The following is a 12639-nucleotide window of genomic DNA, read 5'->3' as shown; positions in this document are numbered from 1 at the left end:
CAAAGCAAACACACAAAATAACATCACCATACTATCCGTAACACTGATATAACGATTACTCACCTGAGGAAGAGCTGCATGCAATACAGGCACCTACTACTAGATTGCTTTACAATGACAGATCCTGCCAGTTGCCACCTCAAAAAGACATGCATACCGGTTTCTACTTGAAAATGCATCAGTCCATAGACTCTGACCCACCTAAAGAACCCTGCAACTGACTGAAGGAAAAACAAAGCGCTTACCCCAAAGAGCAGCCCAGGCAGAAGGAGCTCTCTGTTGGTATACCTGCAACTCGGTTACTATTAGGTCCAACCTGGAACCTGAAGCCAATCACCTGGGAAAGTGCAGGGGGAAAGCACAAAAAAAAGCAGAAAGAGGAGGAGCAGCAGCTGTCGTTTTATTAACTTACTTATAAGGCTTAGCTCAACAGCATGCAGAGGGCAGACAGGAGAACTGGGGTGTTTCTAGAAGCAACAATCCCCATGCTTTCGCTGCAGCTTTGAATGTTGGAAGGACATTACCACCAAGCAAGTAACCGAAGCTTTTCCTGCTGGAATTAACTCAAACTTTTATTTATGTAGAAAGAAAAATCTAGGAGCAGAATAGATTACACGCCAAAAAAAAAAGTCAATTCCATTCCACTCACAGGAAAAATCACTTACATCAGCAGGCTATCTGAGAACTAAAAGGCTATGCTGATGGGTCAAAACACACTACAGGACACTGGGGCCGGGACCTCCGCTGCACCCACTTAAAACCCATCCCTACACTCACCAAGGTGCAACCCCAACCCAAACACAGACGCAGCATTTCAGCCTCAACACAGTTTTGGGAACTGATAGAAAGGACGCCTCATCCTCATGGAGGCATGCTCAAGCTACACAGGACAGGGCTTCGGGCAACTCTTTGCCTACCAAAGACGACCGCCATCAGCACCTGCTTTGTTCAGATTCTAAAGGCTAACATCACAGCCCACATTGCCTGGGACACCTGATAAACAGAAGAGAAAGCGACCATACCATTTTCAAGCCATCCCTGCACATGTCACTCCTCGATGATCTGCAACTTCTTCTCAAATCCTCAACTGCTTCTGTGGAGAGCCTGCCATGGCACCTGCAAAGCAAGATGGATACCCTTCGCAGTCACCTCGTGCTACTTGGCAGTTCTGCTCCAATCCAGCTCACAAACAGCCCGCCCTTCCCGTGCTGCTCTTCAGAGTGCAGCTTGGCCCCTCTGAACCTGTGCGACACACCTGTGAAACAAAACGAAAAGCATAGGCTGAAGCAGCATCCAAAGACACAGCACAGCTAGGACAGTTACTCTCATCTGCTCCCTTACCTCTGCTCCCTCACCTGCCCTCGAGGCAGGTGCTTCCATCTGCTCTCTTAGGCCAGCTACAACACCGCTGAAATATAAACAGGATTTTTACTGTATTTTGTGCAGTTAAGTAACTGCAGTGACAACTGCACCCCTAAAGTGCCTGCTACATCTGTTCATCGCTCACCTTGCCAAAAGCAGCTCTGGTCAAGTCCTGTGTTGTACACTGTTTCACCTTAAACAAATGAGAACAGTCACAAGATAACGATTCAGCTACCAGCATTAGTACCCATCCCTCAACAACACAAGGAACCCCATTTACAACGTTATCATTTCTAAACAGAAGCCCCCTTGCCTCAGCACCTCAGAAGTACATCAAGCCAGTCACCGAGCTGCCTACGGAGCGCTGAACAGTTCCGGAAGGAGCTCTTTCCTGCGACAGGTTCCTCCAAAGGTTTACACTCTACTGGGGACAGGAGAGAAATAAAAATAAAACTTTCAAAAACCCCTTATCTGTAAGCTTTCAAGATTCGACAGACCTCCTCAAGCACACCATTCAAGCACTATGCAAACAGCTGCTCACAAGCAGATATACTCTCCCCCCCCCCAACATGTGACAAACAACACTGAGATGACTGTGCCTGCTGCCCTTCAGTACGTGCCCAGAGGCAGACCGGATGTCTTCGCCAAAACAGTCCAGACAATGTATTAGCACACCCATGCACTACCACGTTAGCTGTCATCACTAACTGCCAGGCAGGACAGCTCCAGACCAAACACATACACACACAGGCACGCCACAAACACTACAAACAAAGCACACAACACAAGGCGCAAGAAAAAGTGAGCCCCGGAGGGAAGCCCTATGGCAACAGCAAGTCAGAACAGGTGCTCTGCACCAGACCCTAGAGGAGACTCAAATGTCACGACATGAAACTGCAAGCAACTGCCAGAACTGGGATGATGGAGGCCTAAAAAGCCTGCCTTCAAGACAACACACCAGAAGGATGGGGGACTGAAAACCCCATAAGACGACACTTAGGAAATCAATTCCCAAGCAAGAGCTCCTGATGCGGCCCCGATGTCTTCTGCAAGAGTGAGGATGGAAACAGACGCCATCTCAAACCAAATATGATGCACGAGACCTGAAACAGATCTGCACTTCAAGCAGTGACTGCAAGACAAGTGCTTGCACCAGCCCTACAATGATGAAACAAGCATTTAGGAACTTTGGTGTGGCTACCAAGTTGCCCATCTAATCTGTCCAGTGGAAGAAGGAAATGTGGATATCAAGACCTGAGGAGCATGAAATATATGTTGATCATATCAAGAAACGTTCGATACAAACAAGTATTACACACACAGAAGGGATTCCTTTAAGCTCCCACTGCAAGACGAGAGGTGCTCAGCTCCCAGTTGAACATCAGCAATATTCCAATGATGTCAAGTGTTCAGTACCCTCAGGATGACTTAGCCAGGGCCTGCTGAGCACCAAGAGCAACAGCACAGTACAGCACAGACAACACAGAACACAGATGACAAGCTGGGACTGCCCTGCCTGCAATGTGTTCACACTGTACGTGACAGAACTCCCCACACATAATCTCTCTGCCTGATCTGATCAATCCTGAAAGGCCCCATCCAAAGCAATGACTTAAAAGCACAGACCCTCGCCCTATGGGTGCATTCACAACCCCAACTCAAACACAGCACTTGCCCCTCCCCCCAACTTAGCTTGGGAATGCTGGGAGGCAGGTTCCATCCTCACCAAGGAACACAAAGACTAGCCAGGACATTGCTTCAGGCACAAGGCTCCTCTTCACCTGCAGAAATGAAGTGCCATCAGGCGCCAGCACACCAGCCAAATTTCTTCCAGTGAAACAACCTCCTCAGAAACAAAACAGTAGTCAACTGACCTGCTCCGCTACTGAAATCAGATAGACGCCCTTTAAACAACTCCCCAACATGCAGTATTTGCCCCTGGACTTAATTCTCAGGGCTCAGAATCAACCATCAACGTGGACCACAGAGGCCAGCTAGGATGTTCCCAGGACCTTCTTCGTCCCTGAAAGAGAGGAGTCACCCAGAGATACATCAAGAGACTTCTACACCAAAAACAATACCCGTTTTCCAACTTTTCTCCACTCACCTTCCCGATCCAGGCTTAGCACTTCCATTCAGTGTGCCGAACCAAGGTCACAGGGCTTAGACCAGGGAGAAAGAACAGACACACATGACAATCCACAAAACAGTCTATACCCACTCCTTTCCTCCCCTGCTGCAACAGCCAAGAAGCCCCAGAGCCACGTGCTCCAACCCAGTACCACCGCTTCGCTCACCTAACATCCCAAGGAGATGCATCATGCTCCCAGCTCCTCTTGTGCTCTGAGCATCTCCAGCATTTCAGGAACGGGAACCGCTGACGTCTGGCACGTGTCAGAAACGTGGCAGGAAACGTACTCTGCTGTCGCAAGGCACTTGCAAAGCCGGCCCGACAGCTGAAGCAGACTCACACAGTCCACCGACCAACTCGGGGCCCCCACTGCTGTCCACTCACCCTCATGCTTCGTTCAAGCTTCTGTGCCTACGCCCTGAGCTACAAGAAACAAAGAGAGAAGGTCACATCCACAATGGATACGCAAACAGTGCGGCACATGCAGAGGAATCAAACACAGAGACCAGAGCCAGACAAATAAAAAAAAAAAAAAAAAAAAGAAGTCCACAACTGCCACAAGGCCATGAATGCATAGCAGCCCCGGCAGGGGTAATGACAGACATACCCTTTGCAGATGAAAAAGGTGACCCTGCTCAGTCTCTTGGTAATACTGCACCAACGCGGTCAAGCCTCTTCTAGCATGTCATCAAGCTGGTTTTAGTCCTCTGGAGAGTTACACAAGTGGGTTGATTCATCTAGAGATTAAAATACAGATCAAACAGAGGAGCATAAGCCACCATCCCAAAAACAGTGAGCCAGCAGCCTCTACTTAATATCCCTCTATTAAGTGAATTCCAAGCACTTAAAATCCTGAAATCCATAGACTCCAGCCTTCCTAAAGAACCATGCAACTGACTGAAGGAAAAACAAAACACTTACCCCAAAGAGCAGCCCAGGCAGAATGAACTCTGACGGCATACCCGGGGCTCATATACCTTTTGGTCCCACCCAGCACCCAAACCAGATCACCTGGAAAGGGGAGGGGCAAAGCACAAGAAAGTAGAAAGAGGAGGAGCAGCAGCTGTGGTTTATTTACTTATTTGTAAGGCTTACCTCAACAGCATGCAGAATGCAGACAAGAGAACTGGGGTGTTTCTAGAAGCAACAATCCCCACGCTTTCGCTGCAGCTTTGAGTGTTAGAAGGACGATATGACCAAGCAAGTAACTGAAGCTTTTTCAGCTGGAATTAGCTCAAACTTTTATTTACGTAGAAAGAAAAATCTAGGAGCAGAACAGATTATACACCAACAAAATCAATTCCGTTCCACTCGCAGGAAAAATCACTTACTTCAGTAGGCTATCTGAGAACCAAAAGGCTATGCTCATGGGTCAAAACACACTACAGGACACTGGGGCCAGGCCCTCCGCTGCACCAACTTAAAACCCATCCCTACACTCACCAAGGTGCAACCCCAACCCAAACACAGACGCAGCATTTCAGCTTCAACACAGTTTTCGGAACTGCTGGAAAGCAGGCTTCATCCTCAGCAAGGCGTGCTCAGGCTGCACAAGAGGGGGCTTCGGGCACCTCTTTGCCTACCGAAGAAGACCACCATCAGGAACTGCCACACCAGACAACCGTTTTCATCTACAACACCTTTCTCAGGAACCACACAGCATTCCAGTGACCTGCTTTCCTCCTACTCTAAAGGATATCTCAGCCCACCTTGTCTGTGGCACCTCATAAACTGGAGAGAAAGCAACTGTAGCAGCAAAAGCCACAACACCCTTTGGACAGTTACTCTCATCCCCTCCCGTACCTCAGCCGCTGGCCTTCCCCACATGGCAGATGCTTCCATCTGTTCTCTTTACTCACTTATAGCACCTCTAAAAGGCAAACTGGATTTTTACTCTATTGGATGTAAGAAAATAACTGCAGTGACAACCGCACCCCAAAAATAACAGCTACTTCTGCTCATCACGCACCAGCCACTCCAGAGGCACCTCGGGTCATGACGTCCTGGACTGCACACTGCCTTTCAGCCTGAATAAAGGAAAACACAGTCACAAGATAATCATTCAGCTGCCAGCATTAGCACCTATCCCTCAACCACACAAAGGGACCCCATTTACAACGTTATCACTTCAAAACAGAAGCCCCCTTACCTCAGCACCTCAGAAGTACATCAAGCCAGTCACCGAGCTGCCTACGGAGTGCTGAACAGTTCCAGGAGGAGCTCTTTCCTGTGACAGGTTCCTCCTAGGTTTTACACTCTACTGGGGACAGGAAAGAAATAAGAATAAACATTTCAAAACCCCTTATCTATAAGCTTTCAAGATTCGACAGACCTCCTCAACCACACTGCTCAAGCACTATGCGAGCAGCTGCTCGCAAGCAGATATACTCTCCCACCCCCAACATCTGCCAAACACCACAGAGGTCACTGTGCCAGCTGCCCTTCAGTACGTGCCCAGAGGCAGACCGGATGTCTTCGCCAAAACAGTCCAGACAATGTATTAGCACACCCATGCACTGCCACGTTAGCTGTCATCACTAACTGCCAAGCAGGACAGCTCCAGACCAAACACATACACACACAGGCACGCCACAAACACTACAAACAAAACACACAACACAAGGCGCAAGAAAAAGTGAGCCCCGGAGGGAAGCCCTATGGCAACAGCAAGTCAGAACAGGTGCTTTGCACCAGACCCAGGGAGAGACTCAAATTTCACGACACGCGACTGGAAGCAACTGCCAGAACTGGGATGATGGAGGCCTAAAAAGCCTGCCTTCAAGACAACACACCAGAAGGATGGGGACTGAAAACCCCATAAGATGACGCTTAGGAATTCAATTCCCAAGCAAGAGCTCCTGATGCGGCCCAGATGACTTCTGCAAGAGTGAGGATGGAAACAGACGCCATCTCAAACCGAATATGATGCACGAGACCTGAAACAGATCTGCACTTCAAGCAGCGACTGCAAGACAAGAAGTGCTCGGATCAGAGCCACGATGACAAAACAAGCACTGAGGCCCTTCAGCACCGCTACCAAGTCCCCTGTCTGGTCAGTCCAGTGTCAAAAGCTAGGAGGATATCAAGACCTAAGAAGCACAGAACAGACATTGCAGAAGCAGCACTACAGGACAGACGAACAGAAGGAAACTGTCCTGCCTGGCTCACCCACTCACGCTACAAAATAATCCCGCTGCTTCTATTAGCCTGGTGACCCAGCCACAAGCAGCCTGAACGTGACCCAGCCTGAACCACCCTCACCGTGGAACCAAGTCTAGTCAGCCAGCAGGCACCATGCTCCTCTGGCTCCCAGCTCCCATTAGCCACCCCAGATATGCAAATACCAGGTGCCCCCCAACTTAGCTCTCAGGTTGTTGCATGGTATAGTCCCTCCGCCTCAAGAAATGCACAGGCACTGATCGTCATCTTAGGCAATTGCCAGGCTCATCATCAGCTGCAAAAACAGAGTAACAGCATTCACTAGCACGCTGGCCCCATTGCTCACCTTCTCCACAATGCTGACTACTGCTGATGCAACATACGGTTCTGCTCACCTGTTCCTCTCCAAATCCAAGCTCCAACAGTGCAACCAGTATCATCCACACCACCTGGGAAAACAAAGGGATTAAATGATCGTTGCGTTCACAACACATCACCCAATTGTAGTTTTTTTTGTTATTGTTGTTTTTTGTGTGTGTGTGTGTGTTTCCTTTATTTATTTTTTAGTCTGCTTTAGCTCAACAGCATGCAGAGTGCAGACAAGAAAACCGGGGTGTTTCTAGAAACAAAAATCCCCATGCTTTCGCTGCAGCTTTGAATATTGAAAGGAAAATACAAACAAACAACTAACTCTTTTTTTTTTCCACCTGGAATTACCTCAATCTTTCATTTACAAAGAAAAATCTAGGAGCAGAATAGATTACATGCCAAAAGAAGAATTCAATTCCATTCCACTCGCAGGAGAAATCACTTACATCAGCAGGCTATCTGAGAACTAAAAGGCTATGCTGATGGGTCAAAACACACTACAGGACACTGGGGCCGGGACCTCCGCTGCACCCACTTAAAACCCATCCCTACACTCACCAAGGTGCAACCCCAACCCAAACACAGACGCAGCATTTCAGCCTCAACACAGTTTTGGGAACTGATAGAAAGGACGCCTCATCCTCAGGGAGGCATGCTCAAGCTACACAGGACAGGGCTTCGGGCAACTCTTTGCCTACCAAAGACGACCGCCATCAGCACCTGCTTTGTTCAGATTCTAAAGACTAACATCACAGCCCACATTGCCTGGGACACCTGATAAACAGAAGAGAAAGCAGCCATACCGTTTTCAAGCCATCCCTGCACGTGTTGCTCCTTGATGATCTGCAACCTCTTCTCAAATCCTCAACTGCTTCTGTGGAGAGCCTGCCATGGCACCTGCAAAGCAAGATGGATACCCTTCGCAGTCACCTTGTGCTACTTGGCAGTTCTGCTCCAATCCAGCTCACAAACAGCCCGCCCTTCTCGTGCTGCTCTTTAGAGTGCAGCTTAGCCCCTCTGAGCCTGTGCGACACACCTGTGAAACAAAAAGAAAAGCATAGGCCTAAGCAGCATCCAAAGCCACAGCACAGCTAGGACAGTTACTCTCATCTGCTCCCTTACCTCGGCCCCCTCACCTGCCCTCGAGGCAGATGCTTCATCTGCTCTCTTAAGCCAGCTACAACACGCCTCTGAAATATAAACAGGATTTTTACTGTATTTTGTGTAGTTAACTAACTGCAGTGACAACTGCACCCCTAAAGTACCTGCTACATCTGTTCATCGCTCACCTTGCCTAAAGCAGCTATGCTCAAGTCCCACGTTGTACACTGTGTTGCAGCTTTAACAAATGAAAACAGTCACAATATAATCATTCAGCGGCCAGCATTAGAACCCATCCCTCAACAACAGCAGGGACCCCATTTACAAATTATCGTTTCAAAACAGCAGCCCCATTACCTCAGCACCTCAGAAGTAGATCAAGCCTGTCACTGAGCTGCCTACCCAGTGCTGAACAGTTCCAGATGGAGCTCTTTCCTGTGACAGGTTCCAAAGGTTTACACTCTACTGGGGACAGGAAAGAAATAAGAATAAACATTTCAAAACCCCATATCTGTAACCTTTCAAGATTCAACAGACCTCCTCAAGCACACCGTTCAAGCACTTATGCGAGCAGCTGCTCACAAGCAGATATACTCTCCCACCTCCACATCTGCCAAACACCACGGAGATGACTGTGCCAGCTGCCTTTCAGTACGTGCCCAGAGGCAGACCGGATGCCTTTGCCAAAACAGTCCAGACAATGTATTAGTACACCCATGCACTGCCACATTAATCACTAACTGCCAGGCAGGACAGCTCCAGACCAAACACATACACACACAGGCACACCACAAACACTACAAAACACACAACACAAGGCGCAAGAAAAGGTGACCCCCCATAGGGAAGCTCTATGGCAACAGCAAGTCAGAATAGGTGCTCTGCACCAGACCCAAGGAGAGACTCAAATGTCACGACACGCGACTGGAAGCAACTGCCAGAACTGGGATGATGGAGGCCTAAAAAGCCTGCCTTCAAGACAACAGACCAGAAGGATGGGGACTGAAAACCCCGTAAGACGACACTTAGGAATTCAATTCCCAACAAGAGCTCCTGATGCGGCCCAGATGACTTCTGCAAGAGTGAGGATGGAAACAGACGCGATCTCAAACCGAATATGATGCACAAGACCTGAAACAGACCTGCTCTTTAAGCAGTGACTGCAACACAAGAAGTGCTCCGATCAGAGTCATGATGACAAAACATGCATTGAGGCCCTTCAGCACCACTACCAAGTCGCCTGTCTAGTCAGTCCAGTGTCAAAAGCTAGGAGGATATCAAGACCCGAGAAGCACAGAACAGACATCGCAGAAGCAACACAAGACAGACAAACAGAAGGAAACTGTCCTGCCTGGCACACGCACTCACTCTACAAAATAATCCCGCTGCTTCTATTAGCCTGGTGACCCAGCCACAAGCAGCCTGAACGTGACCCAGCCTGAGCCACCCTCACCGTGGAACCAAGTCTAGTCAGCCAGCAGGCACCATGCTCCTCTGGCTCCCAGCTCCCATTAGCCACCCCAGATATGCAAATACCAGGTGCCCCCCAACTTAGCTCTCAGGTTGTTGCATGGTATAGTCCCTCCGCCTCAAGAAATGCACAGGCACTGATCGTCATCTTAGGCAATTGCCAGGCTCATCATCAGCTGCAAAAACAGAGTACCAGCATTCACTAGGACGCCGGCCCCATTGCTCACCTTCTCCACAATGCTGACCACTACTGATGCAACATATGATTGTGCTCACGTGTTCCTCTCCGAGTCCAAGCTCCAACAGTGCAGCCAGAGTCATCCACACCACCTGGGAAAACAAAGGGATTAAATGATCGTTGCGTTCACAACACATCACCCAATTGTGGTTTTTTTTGTTATTGTTGTTTTTTGTGTGTGTGTTTCCTGTATTTATTTATTTTTTTAGTCTGCTTTAGCTCAACAGCATGCAGAGTGCAAACAAGAGAACCGGGGTGTATCTAGAAGCAACAATCCCCACGCTTTTGCTGCAGCTTTGAATATTAAAAGGACCATACGACCCAGCAAGTAACTGGAACTTTCTTACCTGGAATTAGCTCAAACTTTTCTTCACGTTGAAAGAAAAATCTAGGAGCAGAACACATTATACACCAACAAAATTAATTCCATTTCATCCCCAGAAATAAATCACATACTCTCATCCCCTCCTGTACCTCAGCCGCTTGCCTGCCCCACGTGGCAGATGCTTCCATCTGTTCCCTTTACCCACTTATAGCACCTTTAGAAGGCAAACTGGAATTTTACTCTATTGGATGTAGGAAAATAACTGCAGTGACAACCGCGCCCCAAAAACAACAGTTACCTCTGCTCATCGCGCACCAGAGTCACTGCAGAGGCAGCTCGGGTCAAGACGTCCTGCACTGCGCACTGCGTTTCACCCTGAACAAAGGCAAAACACAGGCAGAAGATAAACATTCAGCTGACAGCAGTAGCACCCATCCCTCAACAACAAAAGGGACCCCATCTTTAGTTTTATCCTTTCAAAACAGCAGGCCACTTGCCTCGGTACCTGCAAATTAGGTCCAAGCTTGAAAGGAGCAGCCAGCATCACCTACACCACCTGGGAAAACAAAAGGACAAAATGACCACTCTTCTTGCAAGCACACACCTGCCACACTGCTCCTCTATCCCACACAGCCTCACCTCGGACCCTCACAGGGAAACACCTGAGCGTCTTCCCTTCGCTTCAGATAAGGGATGACCAGGCTGACAACACTCACCTTCCCTCAGAGCTTCGTGACATGAGGATTTCCCTTTCCTGTCCACGACTGCACAAAGCACCTGCAGACACAAGAGAAACGCACACTCTGAGGCACCTCAGAGCCACAGCGTACCTACTGCAATACCTCTCTCTTCCCAGCTCCTGTAGTTCAGCTGCTCAACAGCTCTAACTCAGATTCTTCGCTCACAGCACCACAGCAAACTCTGCCCGGGCCACACAACACACACTACACAAGCTACAATGGCTAAGACACACAAACTGGAACATTCCTGCCCAACAATCAGTCGCATCGCACAGGAAGGCTGCCGCACACTCTGAGAAACCAAACCTACCAGTCCTGAGCAGCTCCCCACCTCCTCCTGCCAACCACGCTCAGCACACACACTATTTGCCCCTCAAAAAATAAAAGCTTAGAATATACACACACACACAAAAAAAAACACTATCTGAGATCCATAAATGCCAAAAAGACGTGCACGCACAGCAGCCCCTGCAGAGGTAATCACAGACATACCCTTTGCAGAGGAAAGAGCAGACTCTGATACAACCCTGCTCAGGCTCTTAGTAATGCTGCATCTACACTGCCAAGCCACATGTAGCATGAAATGAAGCTGGTTTTAGTCCTCTGGAAAATTACACAAGTAGGTTTATACATCTAGAGATTAAAATATAGCTCAAAAAAAAGAAGAGCATCCCACCATCAAAAAAAAAAAAAAAAAAAAGAGCCAGCAACCTCTACTAAATATTCCTCTGTTAAGTGAATTCCAAGCACTTAGAAATCCAGAAATCCATAGACTCCAGCCTGCCTAGAGAATCCTGCAACTGACTGAAGGAAAACAAAACACTTACCCCAAAGAGCAGCCCAGGCAGAAGGAGCTCTCTGATGTCATGCCTGGGGCTCATATACCATTTGGCCCCGCCCAATATCCAAACCCTATCACCTGGAAAAGGGGAGGGACAAAGCACAAGGAAGTAGGAGCAGAGCAGGAGGAGCAGTAGCTGGTTTTTTTTTTTGTTTGTTTTGTTTTGTTTGTTTATTTGTGTTTTTTTTTTTAAATCTGCTTTACCTGAACATCATGCAGAGAACAGACAAGAGACCTGGGGTGTTTCTAGAAGCAACAATCCCCATGCTTTTGCTACAGCTTTTAATATTGAAATAACAACACGACCAGTCAAGTAACTGGAACTTTTTCAAATGGAATTACGTCAAACACGTTCATTATCACTTGCAAAAACAGAGAACTAGCAATCACTAGCATGCCAGAGTGTTGTCGACGGAAGGAAGACAGGGACACTCAATATGAGTGATATGATCAGCAAGCTTCGATTTATTGGATAGCTCAGACGCCTTTTATTCCTTAACATATAATTAGCTCATACATATTACAAAAGTTAAGCTCATGATTGGTCCCCCTACGTCCTTATCTTATCAGCTTCTTCCTCATCCTTTCGACCGAAATAACACAGTCGGTACTTTCCCAAACCGCCAACGGATATTGTGTCCTTGTGTCTGATTGGCTCAGACAAGTTGTGTGCGATGTTTGTCCAACTCGTAAAGATTCAGCTGTTTTATGTCTGCGTGACCTATCTCAGTTAACCATCCCTCTACAATTCCCCCGTTTTTATTTTGGACTACTAATACCTTTTCTGTGACTTGTTCAAGCTTCTTAGTTAAGCAACCAAAAATTATTCGCGCAGCTATTTTTATCAATATAACTATAAGCAGAAAGCGAAATCCCTCTTTGATTAGACTCACTAACCAGTTA

The 12639-nt window shown here is 47.9% G+C and overlaps 1 long non-coding RNA gene across 1 annotated transcript; it reads right to left on the bottom strand.

Moving 5' to 3' along the window:
• Window positions 1–7838: 7838 nt before the first annotated feature.
• LOC311209617 lies at window positions 7839–8729 on the bottom strand. The gene is made up of 3 exons (XR_014618438.1): window positions 8480–8729; window positions 8311–8360; window positions 7839–7918 (listed from the first exon to the last, which is right to left on the bottom strand). It is a non-coding gene; the product is annotated as an uncharacterized lncRNA (long non-coding RNA).
• Between the last annotated feature and the right edge of the window lie 3910 nt (window positions 8730–12639).

Source organism: Netta rufina (assembly GCF_964035555.1).
Source record: "Netta rufina genome assembly, chromosome: 5".
Taxonomy (NCBI): domain Eukaryota; kingdom Metazoa; phylum Chordata; class Aves; order Anseriformes; family Anatidae; genus Netta; species Netta rufina.
The sequence above is the reverse complement of the archived record's forward strand: the minus strand, read 5'-3'. Positions and strand labels throughout refer to the sequence as shown.